We start from the raw sequence: 23335 nt of genomic DNA on the forward strand, positions 1-23335 counted from the left end.
AGCTCCAACCCGGCCCAAGGAAAGTCTCCCATACGGCTCAATGGCACTCTGCAGCTCCAACCCGGCCCAAGGAAAGTCTCCCATAGGGCTCAATGGCACTCTGCAGCTCCAACCCGGCCCAAGGAAAGTCTCCCATAGGGATCAATGGCACTCTGCAGCTCTAACCAGGCCCAAGGAAAGTCTCCCATAGGGCTCAATGGCACTCTGCAGCTCCAACCCGGCCAAGGAAAGTCTCCCATAGGGCTCAATGGCACTCTGCAGCTCCAACCCGGCCCAAGGAAAGTCTCCCATAGGGCTCAATGGCACTCTGCAGCTCCAACCCGGCCCAAGGAAAGTCTCCCATAGGGCTCAATGGCACTCTGCAGCTCCAACCCGGCCCAAGGAAAGTCTCCCATAGGGCTCAATGGCACTCTGCAGCTCCAACCCGGCCCAAGGAAAGTCACCATACTGAAGCTTGAATGAATCCGAATCTTTCGTACTAGGCGCGAAAGCTGAGAAAAAGTCACGACTTTTCGCGCAAGTCGTAACACTATGGAAAAGTCGCGACATTTTGCGAAACATTCGTAATGGCTACGAAAAAGTTGCGTCAATTTATGAAAAAAAATCGCAAAATACCGATCATTACGAAAAAAATGCATTCGGACGCCTTCAGACCATTCGTGGGTTAGTAAATGTGCACCTAAGAGTGATATTCCAATTTGCACTTGGTCTGCATTTTTTATTATTTGTCGTTTTTGAATTATTTTGCTTTTTTCAGCAGCGGTCCAGTTCAGAATCTCAGCAGCTATCTGGTTGCTAGGTTATATATTACCCTATAAACCATATAGTGGTTCGAATGAAAGACTAGAACAGTGATCCCCAACAAGTGCCTCGTGGGCAACATGTTGCTCCCCAACCCCTTGGATGTTGCTCTCAGTGCCCCCAAACCAGGGAGTTATTTTTGAATTCCTGACTTGGGGGCAAGTTTTGGTTGAATAAAAACAAGATTTCCTACCAAATAAAGCCCCTGTAAGCTGATAGGTAGAGATGTAGCGAACTGTTCGCTGGAGAACTAATTCGCACGAAAATCGGGTGTTCGCAAGTTCGCGAACTTTTAGTGAAGTTCGCAATTTTGGGTTCGCCTTAGCTGGAGACAAATTTTGACCTCTCACCCCAGAGCCAGCAGATACATGGCAGCCAATCAGGCAGCTCTCCCTCCTGGACCACCCCCGGACCACTCCCTTCCATATATAAACCGAAGCCCAGCAGCCATTTTACATTCTGCCTGTGTGTGCTTGATGAGTTAGCATAGGGAGAGAGCTGTGCAAGGGTTTGAGGGAGAGTTTAGGTAGCTTTGCTGACTAGTAATCTACTTTCTACTGCTCTGTATGTAGCTGCTGTGGGCAGCTGTCCTGCTGATCTCATCTGCTGTAACCCAATAGTCCTTGTAAGGACTGCTTTTATTTTCTGATTACTGTTACTCTTCTTTCATTGTGTACTGCAGCCAGGGCCGCCATCAGGGGGGCACAGGGGGTACGATCGTCCCGGGCCCGAGCTTTAAAGGGGGCCCGGCCACGCTAGAGTTTCCTTAGCTCGGGCCCCCTTTCCTCAAGCCCGGGCCCCGTCTTTAGTTTTATCCTCCTCTTTGTGCCGCGGCTCGCTGCCGCATCTTTGCTTTTATAAGGTTGCGCCCGTGCGTACTGACGTCACACGCACGGGCCGCAACCTTATAAAAGCACGGAAGTAGCAGAGAGCCGCGGCACAGAGAGGAGGACATCGCCGAGCTGGGTGGCAGGAAATGTTAGGTGCTTGGGGCCCTGGGGGTAAACTGAAGGTTACTTGGGGGCCCTGGGGGAAGCTGAAGGATACTTGGGGGGCCCTGGGGGTAAGCTGAAGGATACTTGGGGGGCCCTGGGGGTAAGCTGAAGGATACTTGGGGGGCCCTGGGGGTAAGCTGAAGGATACTTGGGGGGCCCTGGGGGTAAGCTGAAGGATACTTGGGGGGCCCTGGGGGTAAGCTGAAGGATACTTGGGGGGCCCTGGGGGTAAGCTGAAGGATACTTGGGGGGCCCTGGGGGAAGCTGAAGGATACTTGGGGGGCCCTGGGGGTAAGCTGAAGGATACTTGGGGGGCCCTGGGGGTAAGCTGAAGGATACTTGGGGGGCCCTGGGGGTAAGCTGAAGGATACTTGGGGGGCCCTGGGGGTAAGCTGAAGGATACTTTGGGGCCCTGGGGGTAAGCTGAAGGATGCTGGGGGAAGCCGGAGGATGCTGGGGGGGGGCCTGGGGGAAGCCAGAGGATGCTGGGGGAAGCAGGAGGATGCTTTGAGGGGCCCTGGGGGAAGCAGGAGGATGCTGGGGGAAGCAGGAGGATGCTGGGGGGAGCCAGAGGATGCTGGGGGTGCCCTGGGGGGAAGCCGGAGCATGCTTGGGGGGAGCAGGAGGATGCTTTGAGGGGCCTGGAGGGAAGCAGGAGGATGCTGGAGGATGCTGGAGGATGCTGGGGGGGGGGGCAGGAGAATGCTTGGGTGGCCTTGGAAGAAACAGGAGGACGCTGGGGGGGAGCCGAAGGATGCGGAAGGAAGCAGCAGAGGGCAGGCCATAGTATGAGTAATTTGGGGGGAGCACCAATGTTTTAGGGGGCCCTGGGCTGGCCAGCATTGATTTAGGGGGTACCTGCCCTGGCACCAATGTAAAACGTAACCCCTGGCCACCAATGTTTTAGGGGGGCCCTGGCTACCAATGTCTGTATGTCCTTTGTATTGATGGGAGGGGTCACTGGGGGAGGGGCCATTGGTAGTGTGGGAGGAGGGGGGGCCCAGAAAATCTTGTTGTGAGGGGCCCCGTGATTTCTGATGGCGGCCCTGACTGCAGCTCCGTCTGTGTGTGTTGGAGACAGGTGTGCTGCTCCTAGTAGTTCCCCCCAGCACCAACCAGAGATCACTTTTTTTTTTATTATTAATTTTTTTTTTTTTTTGTAATTTAAGTTACTGTTCTTTAACGTGTCCAGTGCTGTTTGCTGTTATTCATAGTAGTGCCCCAAACACGTTACACATAGTAGTGCCCCAAACACGTTACACATAGTAGTGCCCCAAACACGTTACACATAGTAGTGCCCCAAACACGTTACACATAGTAGTGCCCCAAACACGTTACACATAGTAGTGCCCCAAACACGTTACACATAGTAGTGCCCCAAACACGTTACACATAGTAGTGCCCCAAACACGTTACACATAGTAGTGCCCCAAACACGTTACACATAGTAGTGCCCCAAACACCTTACACATAGTAGTGCCCCAAACACGTTACACATAGTAGTGCACCAAACACGTTACACATAGTAGTGACATTGCATTGCAATAAAATCACCTGAGCGATGTTTTTCCACCAGCAATAATATATTCCGTATCCACTACTGCGGCGTTTTGTCTTTGCGTGGGAACCGGCCGTAACCTTTACACGACTTGATTGGCATGTAGACGCCGGACGTTTTAAAGCAGTTTATTACACAAGTTTAGAAATGTAGTGTGATTTCTGCCCTTTACAGCACAAAACGCAACGCTGTGTCAACAAAGTATTTTTCAGAGAAGTTTTTGCCCTTGATCCCCCTCCTGCATGCCCCTGTCCAGGTCGTGGCACCCTTTAAACAACTTTAAAATCAGTTTTCTGGCCAGAAATGGCTTTTCTAGGTTTTAAAGTTCGCCTTCCCATTGAAGTCTATGGGGTTCGCAAAGTTCGCAAAAGTTCGCACTTTTTGGCAGAAGTTCGCGAACGGGTTCGCGAACTTTTTTTGTGAGGTTCGCTACATCTCTACTGATAGGGTGCATAGAGTCTGCCTAATAGCCAATCACAGCCCTTATTTGGCTCCTCCATGAACTTTTATGGTGCTTGTGTTGCTCCCCAAGTCTTTTTACATTTGACTGTTGCTCACGAGTAAGAAAGGTTGGGGAACCCTGGCCTAGAATATTAACAGGCAAGTACCTGATTGGAAAGATAAGTGATACAAAATGACAAAATAAAATCATTGTAGCTGCAGAGCAATAGTTTTTTGGCTGCCGGGGTAAGTGACTCCCATTTGGAAGCTTGAAAGAGTCATAAGAGGAAGGTGAACAACCCAAAAACTATAAAAAATAAATAATGAAGACCAAATGAAAAGTTAACATGAAGGTGAACCATGAAGGCACATCAAGCACACTTGGGCAGATCTCAATTGGGCAGATTTGACTTTTCCTTTGGGTCGAGGACTGCATTGGCTTCTTGATGTGGTACCCAATCCAATGGCGCCTATTTCCGTAATCCTGCTATCGCCCACCTGTAGGTGGGCTTATTGGGAGAAGATCCATTGTGGGTGGAAAACAATGTGAATTCCACAGTAACAAATAACTATCCCTGTTGTCACTTTTTGGGTGTACTGGAATGGGTGGTTTTTTTCGGGGGGGGGGGGGATGTTTAAACATTCTTTAAATATTGTTTTCCTTCAAATCTGGAGGAAGTAAAGTTCACCAAAATTCTCTGATTTCTTTCAAGAATGCACCTAATGATGCTTTTACAAGGACTATTGGGTTACAGCAGATGAGATCAGCAGGACAGCTGCCCACAGCAGCTACATACAGAGCAGTAGAAAGTAGATTACTAGTCAGCAAAGCTACCTAAACTGTCCCTCAAACCCTTGCACAGCTCTCTCCCTATGCTAACTCATCAAGCACACACAGGCAGAATGTAAAATGGCTGCTGGGCTTTGGTTTATATATGGAAGGGAGTGGTCCAGGGGTGGTCCAGGAGGGAGAGCTGCCTGATTGGCTGCCATGTATCTGCTGGCTTTGGGGGGAGAGGTAAAAAATTTGGCTCCAGCTAAGGTGAACCCAAAATTGCGAACATCGCTAAAAGTTCGCGAACTTGCGAACACCCGATTTACGTGCGAATTAGTTCTCCGGCGAACAGTTCGCTACATCTCTATTTATCGATATTCTCATTTTCATGGTTTTTTAAGCACAACTAAACTCATTTTCAAGTCACTCAAAAGATTCAAATTAAAAAAGCCTGAACGAAAAAAAATGCAGGAAAACTTGTTTTTTTCGTCAACAAAATCAAATTTTGACACCAAAAAATTGAGCCTTAGTAAATGCCTCTAGTGATGTAGCACGCATCAAAAAAATGAGGAACGTGACAAGTTTTTTTGATGCCCAACATTTTGGCCATTTTTGCCGGAGAAGAGATTTGAGAAAAACTACAGAAACAGTGAAAATGTTGCGTATCAAAAAATTTTTTTTTGCATGAATAAGAAAACGACACTAGTGAAAAAAAAATGTTTCTTTGATGCACACGTCCAAAAATGGTCATTTTTTTCACCGTTTCACGAATCTTTTTCCTGGTCAAAAAAAAAGACGCGTGCAACAATTTTTTTTCACTCTCACTCGCATTTGTTTTCCGCACGCAACAATTTTTTTGAAGACATTTTTCCACGCTGAAATTTGTCGCCCGTTTCGTGAAAAAATCCATCGATGACGAAACGAGGAAATTTGCCATAAATCCATGCCTGGCAAATAATTTTGCCCATCACTAAATAGAGATGTAGTGAACTGTTTGCCGGCGAACTAATTCGCACGAACATCGGGCGTTCGCAAGTTCGGAAGTTCGCGAACTTTTCGCGTATGTTCGCAATTTGGGTTTGCCACATTTTTTTTTGCGCTGCGTTTTTTCTCGGCCTAAAAACGCTGCACAAGCCACACATGGCGTTTTTCAGCCTAGTACTGTGTAAGCAAATCCCGTTTCCATGGTGCTAATAGTGCGAAATAGCAAAAAACGCCGCGTATTTCCACTAGGTCTGCCAGCTGCCTTTGCGGTTTTACGCAATGCTGTGTCAACAAAGTATTTTTCAGAGAAATTTTTGCCCTTGATCCCCCTCCTGCATGCCCCTGTCCAGGTCGTGGCACCCTTTAAACAACTTTAAAATCAGTTTTCTGGCCAGAAATGGCTTTTCTAGGTTTTAAAGTTCGCCTTCCCATTGAAGTCTATGGGGTTCGCAAAGTTCGCGAATATTCGTGCTTTTTGGCGTAAGTTCACGAACGGGTTCACGAACTTTTTTTTTGAGGTTCGCTACATCCCTATCACTAAATACCCCCCCTTAGGACTTGCCCCCATATTAAGGTAGACCATAAAGAGATGTCAGCCCCTTACATAGTTACTTAGATATTTCCTGAAAAGTCGTCCCACTCTTTCTTAAAATTCTATATTGCAGTTGCCACGGCAACCCCTCCCTCCCAGCAATTTTTTTTAATTTACGGTAAAAGTACAACGGTGTCACTTTCTATTGCCCTGTATGAAGTCTGTAATTGCAGTTAAATAGAAAAAAGTAAATATACTCCAGCAAAACCTAAACTAGAAAATGCCATTAACAAAAACCGGGCTCTGCTGGAAAACATATGCCCCCCATTAAATATTAATAGCTCGGTTTTCATTTTTTTAATTTAGATTTTCTTTTGCAGACAATTAACACAAACAAGGGCGACTAATATATGTTTTCTCTCTCAATTTTAAATAATTGGTCTAGATTTTCCGTTTTTATACGGCATCTGTTCCGTCGTTTAATTTGGCAAGGGCGCGGGTACTTGGCACGCTCTGCGACAATTAAAAAAGAGCAGATTTTTATGTGAAAATATTATGGACCTTACGGGGATAATGTCAAAAATGAGAAAGGAACAGTGGACAAAAAGCGCTGAAGGACAAAGCTAAAGCCAGCGGGTTACGTTTTACTTATGCAGCATAAATCCGAAAAGAACCCTTTTATGTTTAACGAAAATAAATATTTTTGAAAATGTGTAGATTTAGGATCTGCAGATATAATATCATTTTGTTTTAGTCATTAGTTTGCCATTGATTCCTAGGGGCACATTTACTAACCCACGAACGGGCCGAATGCGTCCAATTGCGTTTTTTTCGTAATGATCGGTAATTTTGCGATTTTTTTTCGTATTTTTTGCGATTTTTTCGGCGTCTTTACGATTTTTGCGAAAAAACGCGAGTTTTTCGTAGCCATTACGAAAGTTGCGCAAAGTCGCGATTTTTTCGTAGCGTTAAAACTTGCGCGAAACGTCGCGCCTTTTAAGTTTTAACGCTGCGAAAAAGGCGCGACTTTGCGCGCAAGTGTTAACGCTACGAAAAAATCGCGACTTTGCGCAACTTTCGTAATGGCTACGAAAACTCGCGTTTTTTCGCAAAAATCGTAAAGACGCCGAAAAAATCGCAAAAAATACGAAAAAGTCGCAAAATGTTCGTTTCCAATCGGAATTTTTCCAATTCGGATTCGAAATCGTGTCTTAGTAAATCAGCCCCCTAGAGTGTTTAAATAAAATAATGCCATATATTGCCAAGGTAATGGGTTTTTGGATATATATTGGTTCAATACGTGTATGATGATAACATTTCTAGTAATGGCTGAATTTAAGGAACAAACCACCATTACAAGAAATTGGAGAGTAGGTTCACAGAATCCCTATCACTATGCTACTTCAGTTCTCATTGGTTCAAGCAATTTCCAATGAAAATAATATTAAACACAGTACAAGGATTCATTCCCCTGATGGCTACTTCCTGATACTCTTCCATCAGTTCAGGTAGCTATAGAGCCCCCAGGTTTCTGGGCGTGCACATAGGGGTGCCCTCTAGCTGGCAGCAGGACCTTCCAAGCTCCCTAAATACAGTGTGCCTGACTGGTGAGGTACTGCCTGGGCACAGACCCCTTCCTTCCTTCTTATTGGAGCCTCAGTTGCTCACCTAGCTGGCCTTCTCCTATCTCACACCACCTACAGTGAACTCCACAAATATGGCCTACCACTAACTAAGCCAACTATTTGGCACCTCTCTGAGGTAACACATCTCGGGCTCTCTGGCATCATCCATTTTATTCTTATTACATTAGCCAAAGTGGCCACTGCTCTCTCTCCTTCATTTAAACTACCTAGGGAAATCCCCTCCTCTGTGCCACAAAGAAGAACCTACTCTAGAATCTCCTTTGGCCCAGGATTTGGCCAAGATTCAGCCTCTTTCAGCAGGACTTGTGTAACGATACCTGGTGGTCTAGTGGGGCAGCGGGGACTCCCGCCATCCTCATCTTCTAGGCGCGCTCGCACGTCCGTCTCCCTTCTGATATGCACACGCGCTGTTCTCTTCGTCGCGCCGATGACGTCATTTTGGCACAAAACTTCAAATATTTAAAGCGTTTTCTGCCTGTGTATTGTTCCTGGGTGTGTTTTATTAGTGTTTTTGCCATGTATTGACTCTTGCCTGTTCCTGGCCATTCTTGTTTGCTGCCTGAACCGACCTTTTGCCCATTTGACTATTCTCCTGGATTCTGATTCAGTACTGCGCTGCCCGACCATTGATGACCCCGGCCTGTCCCAGACTACTCCGTATTGTTCCCCATCTTCCTGCCACACGATTGGTTCCCTTGCCTGATCAGAACTCTCTCCTTGGGTTTCTCACAATAAGTCCTGGCGGCATCCGAGTAGTGAAGGGCTCCTCCCAACGTGAAAGGCGGCTGTTATAGGCGGAAGCGTGAGCCAAGACCGGACCCTTGGCGCCTGTTCTGAGTTTTGGGATATCGATCGTGACAACTTGCATTCGGCCGAATCCATGCCTTTAGCCAAACTGAATCCTTTTTTGTCACATAGACACGAAAGCTGATAATTTTTCTCTTTACCCTTCCTTACCCTAATGTGCATATGCCAATTAGGATTTGGTTCGTTATTCGGACGAATCTTTCACAAAGAATTTGGGGTTTGGCCGAATCCTAAAATAGTGGATTTGGTGCATCCCTAGTTCCTACCAAACAGCACCATTTGGAGTAACTATAACAACTATTAAAATATGTATTTACAGGTATATCTACCACTTACCCCACCGAGTTAACATAGACTAGTCCTTGTTGCTAACAATATAAACTATAACACTAAACACAAACTAAACCCAACACTTTTCAGCACTTCTCCAAATCCTCCTCCTCATTTCCTCATCCCCAGTCTCTCTAATTGTTATCCTATCTTCTTCTCCTCACCCATCATTTAGTCCTTTCCTTCTGGCTGCAGCTTTTCTTTAAAACTTTGGGGCCGATTTACTAAACAATTTTGAGATAATTTTGTATTTTTTCGAACTTTTTGTGAACTTATAGAACTTTTCGGAATGTATGTTGAAAAGTTTGTTAAAATTTCACGAGTTTTTTGTGGTTTTTGTTAAAAAAACACAAAAAAAATCTTATTTCGCCCAAAGACAATGAATATTTTGAAATTCTTTAAAGCCTTGGTTAAACTAACTTTTCACAAGGTTTGATCTGTCGAGTGCCGTTGAGTCCTATGGAAGGCTTCCAAAGCCACACATTGAAGGCATCAAACAGAGAAAGGTTTTCGTGGCATAACGAACTTTTCAGCACGAAAATTTAGTGATTTTCAGAACACAATTGTGATATTTTCGTATGACCGATAAAAGACATTTTAGAACATCAGAAATGATAGTGGTTGCTACGAATTTTCATATCGTGATTTAAGCCCAGAAAAACATCGGATTTTAGTAGCGATGAGCGGATCTGTCCTGTTTCGCTTCACCATATTATTTGCGAAACGGCAAGAAAATTCATAAAACGCATTTGTCGCGCGATTTTTTTTGTTGCTCGCGTCTATTTTTTGTCGCCCACGTTTTTTTGAAGCGACCTCACTCAATTTGGATGCGCCCTTTTTTTACGCTATAGCAACCTTTTTTGACGCGATCGCACCCAATTTGTCATGACCACTCCCTTTCTGACATGATCACGCCCAAATTGAAGCAAATTTTTTGTTGCCCGTGTCTTTTTTTGTTGCCCGCGTCTTTTTTTTTGTCGCCCTCGTTTTCTTTTATGCATACGTGTCCTTTTTTGACGTGCCCGCGCCCAATTTTGACACAGTAACGCCTTTTTGTTGATGCAACCGCACCCAATTTGACACACGACAACAAAATTTCCGCCCAACAAATTTTTCCACTGTGAATTTTCAAGGAAGTTTCGCGAAACAATTCGCCAAAGGCGAAATGCGGAAATTCGCTGCGAATCCATGCCTGGTGAAAAAAATTCGCTCATCACTAGTTTTTAGTAAATGTGCCCCTTTCTCTCATCCTGTTTACTATGTTTAGTATAATCTTTCTTTCTCGGATATCCATTCTTTTACTTTTTACTCTTCTCTCCGAGACAAATCTATTGGATTTTATTCCTCCATAACATGACAGAGCAGTAATAAGCACCATAATGAGGCACTACCAGAACTTGGGTAATGATTACAATGGGTAACGATTTAATCACCCCATAAATAAGATGGTTCTTGTGCCATCGACAAATTAGAGCAACTGTCGCCCTCCTAATTGCTTAATTCTGCATCATCAAAATATTTCAAACACAAATTATAAAATTAATAAAACATTTGGTATAATTACTGCGGATTGTAATTGATCAAATCTAATTATGAAAATGTAACCTTGAATATAACGATGACTCACCTAGATTCCGAAATCTCATTACCTTCTTGTTAAATAGGAAATATGACAGGAGCGTTGAAATGTTCACCGCCGGCATATCAATGTTCCGCGAGAAAGATCTTTACATGGCAACGTTCCAGGTCCTGCAAAGTCAAGTGTATTGTAAAAAATATATGGTTCGCGGTACTTACTGCATTAGCAAGGTTTGAGCTATAATGTAACAAAAAAAAAACCCATAAGGAAAGATAAAATACATTGTTTAAAAACTCAGATTTGCACTAAATCTATTTTTTTGTGCCATAGCAATAAAATCTGGAATTTTAAATATTTCATGGTAGAGAACCATTCTATCATCTGTCCTTGAAAAAGTCAATACACACCAACAGTATAGTCTAGTAAATACTGTTGGCTGGCAATTAGAAATTATGATCAGTTGTGACCCCCTAGGAATGACAGTTTGTTCAGTGTTTGCCATTTTATTGTGGTCTTAAAGGGAAACTAAACCCCCAGAATGAATACGTAACCAACAGACAGTTTATATTATGTTAAGTGGCCTATTAAAGAATTTCCCCAAACTGGAATATATATATCAGTAAATATTGCCTTTTTACATCCTTTCCCTTGAGCCGCCATTTAGTGATGGGCTGTGTGCTCCCTCAGAGATCAGCTGACAGGAAGTGATGCAGCTCTAACTGTAACAGGAAGTAGTGTGGGAGCAAAAGGCAGAACTCTGCCCATTCATTGGCTGATGGGGCCTAGCATGTATGTGTGCCTTGGCTTGTTTGTGTGCACTGTGACTCCTATGATCCCAGGGGGCGGGGCTTAGTACTTAAAATGGCAGTTTTCTATTTAGGATTACCCAATGGCACATACTACTAAAAAGGTATATTTTTATGAAAAGGGTTTATTCAGATGAAGGAGGGTTTAACCAGATTTTAGCTTCCTACCTCTTTCATTCTTGGTTCTCATCGTTGCACTTCAAGGTCTGATCAACAACTATGGCCCCCATGGACTGGTATCATCTCTGACAGAAGCTTCACTCCCGTTTCTGTATGCAGAGCACACTTAGCAAATGTGCCTCAGAATATCAGGGTTTCCATCATACCAATGGGCTTATTGATCAATTTTTTATTTATTTTATTATTCATTTTTTGTTTCTGAATTCGAGTCTGTTTTTCTAAGTCGAAAATTCGTTCATACAACAATCTCAAATACCTTGACTTTGCCTGGGACAACTCCCACTGACTTCTATAGAAACTCACAAGCTCTTTTACATTCACGTTTTTGAGTTTTTGGCACTTAATAAACACCAGACATTCAAGTTTTTGAACCATAATTCAAATTGAAGCACAAAGAAACTCGAATTAAAAAAAATTGAACGTTGCTAAATCACCCCCTAAAAGTAAAGAATTCATTGACAAGCACAGTGTCGGACTGGGACCCCAGGGGCCCGCCAGAAAACCTTAGACCAGAGGCCCACTCCCCAAATTATTTTTCCTCCTTTCCTCACCCAACCTCTTTATTCTCCCAGTCTCTTTTATTTACACGCTAACATCTATTCTTCCAGATATTTCTCCTCTTTGTTCCCATTCAGAAATAGGGAATGAACATGAAACAGGCCAAATGGGCAGGAGCAGGAGGGCCCCCTGACACCTGGGCCCACCGGGAGTTTTCCTGGTATCCTGGTGGGCCAGTCCGACACTGGACAAGCTCATACTTACGGAAGTCTAAGGGCACCCGCGACAAATCTCCCCGAAATGCCATCCCACTGGCTAGAATGTAAATTGCCGGTGGGACGGCATACACGGCGCCAAAATTGCCGAAGTTTCCTCTCAAGGCAACTTTGACGATTTCGGTAAATCATTGTGCCGCGTATACCGTCCCACCGGCGATTTACATTCTAGCAAGTGGGATGGCATTTCGGGGAGATTAGTCGCCCACAACAAGGGAGATTTGTTTCGGGGGCGACTAATCTCCCCGTGCCCTAAGACAACTTGCAATTTAATCTTTGTTGTTTGTAAATATTTATATTTCTGGTCAGCAGCCCTGAGGCTCGGAATTCCAACTGCAATTTATCTCGTAGACATGAATTCTCATTAGCCCTACCGACCAGGCAGCAGGTTTGAAGTCACAATGGAAGATGCAGTCTAGAGGTCCTCAAAACAAAGATTAGCGATAGTGATGAGCGAATCTGTCCTGTTTCGATTCGCCGAAAAATGTGCAAAATTAGTGAAACAGCGGAAAATTAGCGAAATGCGGCTACCTTGTGACTTTTTTGCTGAAACCGCGACTTATTTGATGCATCCGCAAGCTAAAATAGAGATGGAAAGGGATATTGCTGCTAGGAGTAAAAAGAATCCAAAATTATTTTTTAATTATGTGAATAGTAAAAAAATGAAGCAAGAAGGGGTGGGAACTTTATTATCACGGGGGGGTACGTTGGTTGATGAAAACGGGGAAAAAGCTGAAATTTTGAACTCTTATTTTTCATCTGTCTATACATCTGAGGAGCCAGATAATGAAGGCTTCCCTTGTAATATGCCCAGTGCTAGTAATTTAGCTACTGACGCATGGGTCACTCGGGAGGAAATTCAAAAGAGACTTGAACATGTAAAGGTAAACAAAGGTCCAGGGCCGGATGGGATTCATCCCAGGGTATTAAATGAGCTGAGCGCTGTGATTGCCAAGCCGCTTCACTTAATTTTTCAGGATTCATTGAGGTCTGGCATGGTGCCAAGAGACTGGCGGATTGCTAATGTGGTGCCGTTATTTAAAAAGGGATCCCGTTCTCAGCCTGAAAACTATAGGCCTGTTAGTCTGACATCAGTAGTAGGAAAACTTTTGGAAGGGGTAATAAGGGATAGGGTACTTGAATACATTGCAGTTCACAATACTATTAGTTTGTGCCAGCATGGTTTTATGCGTAACAGATCTTGCCAGACTAATTTAGTTGCCTTTTATGAGGAGGTGAGTAGGAACCTTGATGCTGGAATGGCAGTTGATGTCATCTACTTGGACTTTGCTAAAGCGTTTGATACAGTACCTCACAGAAGGTTAATGATCAAATTAAGGAATATTGGCCTAGAACATAATATTTGTAATTGGATAGAGAACTGGCTGAAGGATAGAGTACAAAGAGTGGTTGTAAATGGAACATTTTCTAATTGGACCAGTGTGGTTAGTGGAGTACCGCAGGGGTCAGTCCTTGGGCCTTTGCTGTTTAACTTGTTTATTAATGACCTGGAGGTGGGCATAGACAGTATTGTTTCTATTTTTGCTGATGACACTAAATTGTGCAAAACTATAAGTTCCATGCAGGATGTGCCGCTTTGCAGAGCGATTTGACAAAATTAGATAACTGGGCAGCAAACTGGAAAATGAGGTTCAATGTTGATAAGTGCAAAGTTATGCACTTTGGTAGAAATAATATAAACGCAAACTATCTACTGAATGGTAGTGTGTTGGGGGTATCCTTAATGGAGAAGGATCTAGGGGTTTTTGTTGATAACAAGTTGTCTAATTCCAGGCAGTGTCATTCTGTGGCTACTAAAGCAAATAAAGTGCTGTCTTGTATAAAAAAGGGCATTGACTCAAGGGATGAGAACATAATTTTGCCCCTTTATAGGTCCCTGGTAAGGCCTCACCTTGAGTATGCAGTGCAGTTTTGGGCTCCTGTCCTTAAGAAGGATATTAATGAGCTGGAGAGAGTGCAGAGACGTGCAACTAAACTGGTTAAGGGGATGGAAGATTTAAACTATGAGGTTAGACTGTCGAGGTTGGGGTTGTTTTCTCTGGAAAAGAGGCGCTTGCGAGGGGACATGATTACTCTGTACAAGTACATTAGAGGGGATTATAGGCAGTTGGGGGATGTTCTTTTTTCCCATAAAAACAATCAACGCACCAGAGGTCACCCCTTTAGATTAGAGGAACGGAGCTTCCATTTGAAGCAGCGTAGGTGGTTTTTCACGGTGAGGGCAGTGAGGTTGGGGAATGCCCTTCCTAGTGATGGGGTAATGGCAGATTCTGTTAATGCCTATAAGAGGGGCCTGGATGAGTTCTTGATCAATCAGAATATCCAAGGCTATTGTGATACTAATATCTACAGTTAGTACTAGTGGTTGTATTTATAGTTTATGTATGTGAGTGTATAGATTGGTAGGTGTGGGTTAGGTGTGCTGGGTTTACTTGGATGGGTTGAACTTGATGGACACAGGTCTTTTTTCAACCCTATGTAACTATGTAACTATAACTATGTAACTATGTGACCTTTTCTCTCTCTGCAAACTTTTTGTCATGGCAGCAGTTTTGCCAAAAAAAAACAAAACAATGGCAAAATGCAGAATTTTGCCGTGAATCCAAGCCTGGGGAAATAATTCGCTCATCACTAATTAACAATAATGATAAGAATAAAAATAAAAATTTAGCCCTCTTAGCCATATTTTTTTTTGTCAGTGACCCTCAAGAACAAGATGCCATTTTCAGTTGCGGTCTAGTAATAGGTAGTGATGATGATCACATTTTTTCACCAGGCATGGATTTGCAGTGAATTTCTGCATTTCGCTATTGATGAATTTTTTCGCGCGTCAAAAGTCGCGGTCACGTCAAAATGTGCGCGGTCGCGGCAAAAAAGACGTGAGTGACAAAAACAGACACGGTCGACTAAAAAGTTGCGCCACAAAACGTTTCGCCGATTTTCCGCCGTTTCGCAAACGGGACAGATTCACTCATCACTAGTAATAGTTAGAATAGGAAGGTTAATAATTCAAAAACCAAAAAAAAAGAATGAAAGCCAAATAAAAAGTTGCTTAGAATAGGCCCATCTATAACATAATAAAAAGAATTCATAGGTAAACTTCCCCTTGTTGTAGTATAACTGTGTTTACTGTAATAGGCAATACTTTGAGGGGGGGTTGATACTTTTATGAATTGCCTAAATCTTTTTGTCCTATTGATTATGCAATTCCTTCCTTAGATACCATGTATTACTATATATCTATATACGGTATATATTGTAAGCAAGTTCAGACATACAGACAGTCCTTTAGGTGAATAAAGTCCATTGTATTATGTATTAATTGTATTAAAGTCCATTGTATTATGTACAGTGACCGACACTGGTATCAGGCAGGAGCATAAGCAAAACAAAAGTAAACAAAACCCTTGCCACAATTGGGCTCTAACTAATACACAAGGTGCTTCCCTCTCTATTACCGGTCCCCTACTGGGATTACCGGCTAAACCAAAAATACACAACTCCACAGAGTCACAGTACCTTGAGAAGGTCCTTTTGTTTGTGAGGCATATCTTGACTCCCTTGGGGCATTAACCCACTCAGGACCGCTATACATCAGGGAGTTGGAAATGAACCTAGGGGAAATATATCTCCCTTCGATCTGTTTTCCCATTACCAGTTCACAATATATATATATATATACAAACTATATGGTTTATTACTGCTACAGAAGTCCCAGGGAATGGCATGGCTGTCAGTTTCTGGTTTCTAGAACTTATACTATAATTTTATTTATAACCCATGTATGTTGGGATCCCAGTGTTGTCCTGGAAACTAGTGCAAAAGGTTCTATAGACGTAGCTGTAACAAGAAATGGCAGTCTTATTTACTGTGTTGCACAGGTTATAGACCCATAAGACCCCACGTTGAGGATGAAGTTCAGTCTTGGCCCCCCCATACATTAAAAAAGACATTCCATCCATAGACAGATAACTAAACTAACAAAGGGAATGGAAAGAAAGGTTGGACAAGTTGTAATTGTTGACACTGGAGAAAAGGCACAAGAGTGTCTATCAAAACTCTGCAGTCACCAATCAATGTTTCCAGAAAGCTTAAGGGCCCCTCTTGCGATGAAAAGAAAGAAGATGAGGACATTTATTTAAAGATCCATCCAGTAGCGATGAGCGAAATTTAGGGTTTAGCCAAAAAACATCCATAGACTCCAAACACCACAAAAAAGTTGCATGGTTAAAAAAAAGTAACACAGTAACCTTGAAAAAAACACCCATTCCTTTCAATGCATTTTGCAAATTTTTGCCATTTCGCAACATTTTTCAGTGAAGCGAAATAGGACAGATTCGCTCATCACTACTTTCCAACTTTAAAATGGCAGTTGGATCAACATAGTACTTGTCTATCAGTGATCTAAAAATCTCTAGAAAAGGCAATCCAACACTTTCTCTCTGTATCACTTAAATCATTTCTCTCATCGGATGGATTTTTGCCCCTTTGTCAAAGTGGAGAAATCTTTACACGGGGCTTTAATGCTTTTTAAAGTTGTCCCAAAGCAAGTTGCGTCAATAGCACAAAAAGCCTACGGAAGTGGTAGGGGCCGCTGAGGGGGTAAAGTGGGGAAGATGTGAGTCCTTAAGGCAGGGGCTGATTATTAGTGATGAGCGAATTTTTTTGCCAGGCATGGATTCGCAGCAAATTTCCACATATCACCATTGGCAAAGTGTTTTGCCGCAAAAAATTCATTGCGCCTCAAAAACATGTTGTAGTTGCATCAAAATAGGCGTGTCCACGTCAAATTGGGCTCAGTTGCGTAAAAAATATCCACAGTGCATCAAAATGGGTGCGTTTGCAGCAAAAAAAAAAAAGACGTGCAACAAAAAAGTCACGCGACAAACGCTTTTTTTGCCATTACGCTAATTTTCCTGTTGTTTCGCAAAAAAACGGGATTCGCTCATCACTACTGATTATTGTGTGGACAGGAGCAGGATGGAGACTGGATGGAGCGAGTGTAGAATGATGGCTGGACGGTGCAGGGTAAAGTGGACGAAGGATCAGGGGCAGACTGGAGCAGGGTAGAACAGTCGGGCAAGAGCGAGGATGTAGCGGGTGAAGACTGAGACAGGGCAGGACTGGAGCAAGGAATGGAACAGGGGCAGGAACCAAGCTAGCCACAGTGCTCACGTGCATAGGCCAATGATCAGGCACCAGCAGCGAGGAGGGCTGAGCTTATATAGGGCAGGGCCAACCCTGATTGGCTGACCAAAACCCACCAATAAGGCTGCCGAAGAGATAGAACTTAGCAGATAAAACCATAACATGGAAAATTAATAGGAGATGAGTTCTTGCTGGCTGCTCTTCTGGTCCAGCGGCGAGGGAGAGCAGGTAACGTATTTTCCGACATATAAGACAACTGGGCGAATAAGACGACCCCCAAATTTTCCAGTTAAAATATAGAGTTTGGAATATACTACCACTTTGTGGCTTGCAGAACTGAACCCTCCACTCCACCCCCAGCATCCTCCTGCTTCCCCCAGGGCACCCCCAGCATCCTCCGGCTCCCCCCAGGCCCCCCTCAAGCATCCTCCTGCCCCCCCAGCATCCTCCAGCTTCCCCCAGGGCCCCCCCCAAAGCATCCTCCAGCTACCCCCAGGGCCCCCAAGCATCTTTCAGTTCCCAGCTGCCTCCTGCCGCTCCTCCTGCCGCTCCAGTGGTGTCCCCCGCTATGTGCCGCAGCTTCCCGCTACATCTGTGCTTTTATAACGTTGCGCCCCGTGCATGTGACGTCAGTACCCAAAGTAATAAAGTTCTAAAAACGCAGAAGTAGTGGGGAGCTGCGGCACATAGCGGGGGACACCACCGGAGCGGCAGGAGGAGCGACTACGTGGCACATAGCGGAGGACACCACCGGAGCCAGAGGAAGCAGGGCCCGTCATTGTAACGCCAAGCACAGGAAGTGATGCAATCCTGACTCTCAAAATGGTAGCGCCAACTTGCATGTGATTTGCTACCACGGACATGCACTATTGCATTCATCAGCTGCAAGTTCCTGTGCAGTTACAATAGAATTATGGGGAAACACTGCATTATGGGTAAAAAATATGCCGTTTTCAGTCCAAAACACTGCATAAAGTATTGCTATTAAATAACTAAGGGACAATAATTCTAACTTTAAGTTTTTTTACTATAGAAAATGAGAAAACCTTGTGTTCTTCTTCAGGGTCTCAGAAAACACGCAATTCCCATCACTAGAAAATAATTGACTTTGCTGATCACAAACTGGGAATGGATTTAGTGTAGAATTAGAGAATGCATCAGGCCTGTAAAACAAAACCAAATTACATCCTTATCTTCTTTCTAGGGAGCATAAATGTTGTTACTGGTACATTCAGAAATTGAGCGAAACGCGTTTGATTCTTTAAATTCGTGTTCTCGGCTTTTTTTTCGGAATGAGATCTGTAAGTGGGGAGATTAATCAGTCACTTTAACAAGAACTGCCTTCATGGAGTGATTAGGGTGACACCGACCGGGACTCTGAAACCTTTAATAGCCAACTCAGGCTGGAGTGGGATAATATGATCTTACGGGCTGATTTGCTAAGAGAGAGCAAATACAATGGTGGACATGACAAGGGCTTAAAATTATTGCCTTTATATATAAGTGTTTCTTGGGTCAATGAGAACTCAAATGCTTCAAGTGATTTTAAAATTCCCTCTAGTGATGGTGTAACCACTAAGAGACAACATAGTAACATAGTAAGTTGGGTTGGAAAGACGTACGTCCATCGCGTTCAACCATAATGCCTATATATAACCTGCCTAACTGCTAGTTGATCCAGAGGAAGGTAAAAACCCCATCTGAAGCCTCTCTAATTTATCTCAGAGGGGAAAAAATTCCTTCCTGACTCCAAGATGGCAATCGGACCAGTCCCTGGGGCAACTTGTACTGAGAGCTATCTCCCCTACCCCTGTATTCCCTCACTTGTACTGAGAGCTATCTCCCCTACCCCTGTATTCCCTCACTTGTACTGAGAGCTATCCCCCCTACCCCTGTATTCCCTCACTTGTACTGAGAGCTATCCCCCTACCCCTGTATTCCCTCACTTGTACTGAGAGCTATCTCCCCTACCCCTGTATTCCCTCACTTGTACTGAGAGCTATCTCCCATACCCCTGTATTCCCTCACTTGTACTGAGAGCTATCTCCCCTACCCCTGTATTCCCTCACTTGTACTGAGAGCTATCCCCCCTACCCCTGTATTCCCTCACTTGTACTGAGAGCTATCTCCCCTACCCCTGTATTCCCTCACTTGTACTGAGAGCTATCCCCCATACCCCTGTATTCCCTCACTTGTACTGAGAGCTATCTCCCCTACCCCTGTATTCCCTCACTTGTACTGAGAGCTATCTCCCCTACCCCTGTATTCCCTCACTTGTACTGAGAGCTATCTCCCCTACCCCTGTATTCCCTCACTTGTACTGAGAGCTATCCCCCCTACCCTGTATTCCCTCACTTGTACTGAGAGCTATCCCCCTACCCCTGTATTCCCTCACTTGTACTGAGAGCTATCCCCCCTACCCCTGTATTCCCTCACTTGTACTGAGAGCTATCCCCCCTACCCCTGTATTCCCTCACTTGTACTGAGAGCTATCTCCCCTACCCCTGTATTCCCTCACTTGTACTGAGAGCTATCTCCCCTACCCCTGTATTCCCTCACTTGTACTGAGAGCTATCCCCCCTACCCCTGTATTCCCTCACTTGTACTGAGAGCTATCTCCCCTACCCCTGTATTCCCTCACTTGTACTGAGAGCTATCTCCCCTACCCCTGTATTCCCTCACTTGTACTGAGAGCTATCCCCCCTACCCCTGTATTCCCTCACTTGTACTGAGAGCTATCTCCCCTACCCCTGTATTCCCTCACTTGTACTGAGAGCTATCCCCCCTACCCCTGTATTCCCTCACTTGTACTGAGAGCTATCCCCCCTACCCCTGTATTCCCTCACTTGTACTGAGAGCTATCTCCCCTACCCCTGTATTCCCTCACTTGTACTGAGAGCTATCTCCCATAACCCTGTATTCCCTCACTTGTACTGAGAGCTATCCCCCCTACCCCTGTATTCCCTCACTTGTACTGAGAGCTATCTCCCCTACCCCTGTATTCCCTCACTTGTACTGAGAGCTATCTCCCCTACCCCTGTATTCCCTCACTTGTACTGAGAGCTATCTCCCACACCCCTGTATTCCCTCACTTGTACTGAGAGCTATCCCCCCTACCCCTGTATTCCCTCACTTGTACTGAGAGCTATCTCCCATAACCCTGTATTCCCTCACTTGTACTGAGAGCTATCTCCCCTACCCCTGTATTCCCTCACTTGTACTGAGAGCTATCTCCCCTACCCCTGTATTCCCTCACTTGTACTGAGAGCTATCCCCCCTACCCCTGTATTCCCTCACTTGTACTGAGAGCTATCCCCCCTACCCCTGTATTCCCTCACTTGTACTGAGAGCTATCCCCCCTACCCCTGTATTCCCTCACTTGTACTGAGAGCTATCTCCCTTAACCCTGTATTCCCTCACTTGTACTGAGAGCTATCCCCCCTACCCCTGTATTCCCTCACTTGTACTGAGAGCTATCCCCCATAGCCCTGTATTCCCTCACTTGTACTGAGAGCTATCCCCCCTACCCCTGTATTCCCTCACTTGTACTGAGAGCTATCCCCCTACCCCTGTATTCCCTCACTTGTACTGAGAGCTATCTCCCTTAACCCTGTATTCCCTCACTTGTACTGAGAGCTATCCCCCCTACCCCTGTATTCCCTCACTTGTACTGAGAGCTATCTCCCATACCCCTGTATTCCCTCACTTGTACTGAGAGCTATCCCCCCTACCCCTGTATTCCCTCACTTGTACTGAGAGCTATCCCCCCTACCCCTGTATTCCCTCACTTGTACTGAGAGCTATCCCCCCTACCCCTGTATTCCCTCACTTGTACTGAGAGCTATCCCCCATAGCCCTGTATTCCCTCACTTGTACTGAGAGCTATCCCCCCTACCCCTGTATTCCCTCACTTGTACTGAGAGCTATCTCCCCTACCCCTGTATTCCCTCACTTGTACTGAGAGCTATCCCCCCTACCCCTGTATTCCCTCACTTGTACTGAGAGCTATCCCCCCTACCCCTGTATTCCCTCACTTGTACTGAGAGCTATCCCCCATACCCCTGTATTCCCTCACTTGTACTGAGAGCTATCCCCCCTACCCCTGTATTCCCTCACTTGTACTGAGAGCTATCCCCCCTACCCCTGTATTCCCTCACTTGTACTGAGAGCTATCTCCCCTACCCCTGTATTCCCTCACTTGTACTGAGAGCTATCTCCCCTACCCCTGTATTCCCTCACTTGTACTGAGAGCTATCTCCCATACCCCTGTATTCCCTCACTTGTACTGAGAGCTATCCCCCCTACTCCTGTATTCCCTCACTTGTACTGAGAGCTATCCCCCATACCCCTGTATTCCCTCACTTGTACTGAGAGCTATCCCCCATACCCCTGTATTCCCTCACTTGTACTGAGAGCTATCTCCCATAACCCTGTATTCCCTCACTTGTACTGAGAGCTATCTCCCCTACCCCTGTATTCCCTCACTTGTACTGAGAGCTATCCCCCCTACCCCTGTATTCCCTCACTTGTACTGAGAGCTATCCCCCCTACCCCTGTATTCCCTCACTTGTACTGAGAGCTATCTCCCCTACCCCTGTATTCCTTCACTTGCTAAATAGCCACCCAGCCCCTTCTTAAAGCTATATAATGTATCTGCCAGTACGACTGATTCGGGGAGGGAATCCCACAACCTCACAGCTCTCACTGTAACAAACCCTTTCCCAGTGTTAAGATGGAACCTCCTTTCTTCTAATGGGAATGGGGCCCTCATGCCCGTTGGAAGGACCTACTGGTAAATAAAATATTAGAGAGATTATTATATGATCCCCTTATATATTTATACATAGTTATCATGTCACCTCTTAAGCGCCTCTTCCCCAGTGTAAACAGACCCAACTTGGCCAGCCTTTCCCCATAACTGAGACTTTCTATACCCTTTACCAGCTTAGTTGCCCTTCTCTGGACCCTCTCTAACTCAATAATGTCCCGTTTGAGCACTGGAGACCAAAACTGAACAGCATATTCTAGATGGGGCCTTACCAGCGCTCTGTAAAGCAGTAAAGCTGCTCCTGGTAGCACCACCAATAGCTTAAGGTTACGATTTACCAGGCTGTGAGTAGTGGGCTCCGCAGTTGGTTTCCCAAGATGTACAAATATGTTTCTCAGCAAATATTTTTGAGTGTCTTTTGTAATGTACTTTATTAGAGCTAAAAGCTGTGTTTCCCACCTAAAGCAATGGCTGGGGGCTGCATGTAGAATGTAAGCTAACAGGTATCTATCTTTTGTTTTGAATAAACAGGTATAGGACCTGTTATCCAGAATGCTCAGGACCTGGGGTTTTCTGGATAAGGGATCTTTCCGTAATTTGGATCTCCTTAAATCTACTAAAAATCATTTAAATGTTGAACAAACCCAATAGGGCTGTTCTGCCCCCAATAAGGGGTAATTATATCTTAGTTGGGATCAAGTACAGATACTGTTTTATTATTACAGAGAAAAGGGAATCATTTAACCATGAAATAAACCCAATAGGGCTGTTCTGCCCCAATAAGGGGTAATTATATCTTAGTTGGGATCAAGTACAGGTACTGTTTTATTATTACAGAGAAAAGGGAACCATTTAACCATTAAATAAACCCAATAGGGCTGTTCTGCCCCCAATAAGGGGTAATTATATCTTAGTTGGGATCAAGTACAGGTACTGTTTTATTATTACAGAGACAAGGGAATCATTTAACCATGAAATAAACCCAATAGGACTGTTCTGCCCCAATAAGGGGTAATTATATCTTAGTTGGGATCAAGTACAGGTACTGTTTTATTATTACAGAGAAAAGGGAATCATTTAACCATTAAATAAACCCAATAGGACTGTTCTGCCCCCAATAAGGGGTAATTATATCTTAGTTGGGATCAAGTACAGGTACTGTTTTATTATTACAGAGAAAAGGGAATCATT

The sequence above is a fragment of the Xenopus tropicalis genome, chromosome 1 (assembly GCF_000004195.4).
Source record: "Xenopus tropicalis strain Nigerian chromosome 1, UCB_Xtro_10.0, whole genome shotgun sequence".
Taxonomy (NCBI): domain Eukaryota; kingdom Metazoa; phylum Chordata; class Amphibia; order Anura; family Pipidae; genus Xenopus; species Xenopus tropicalis.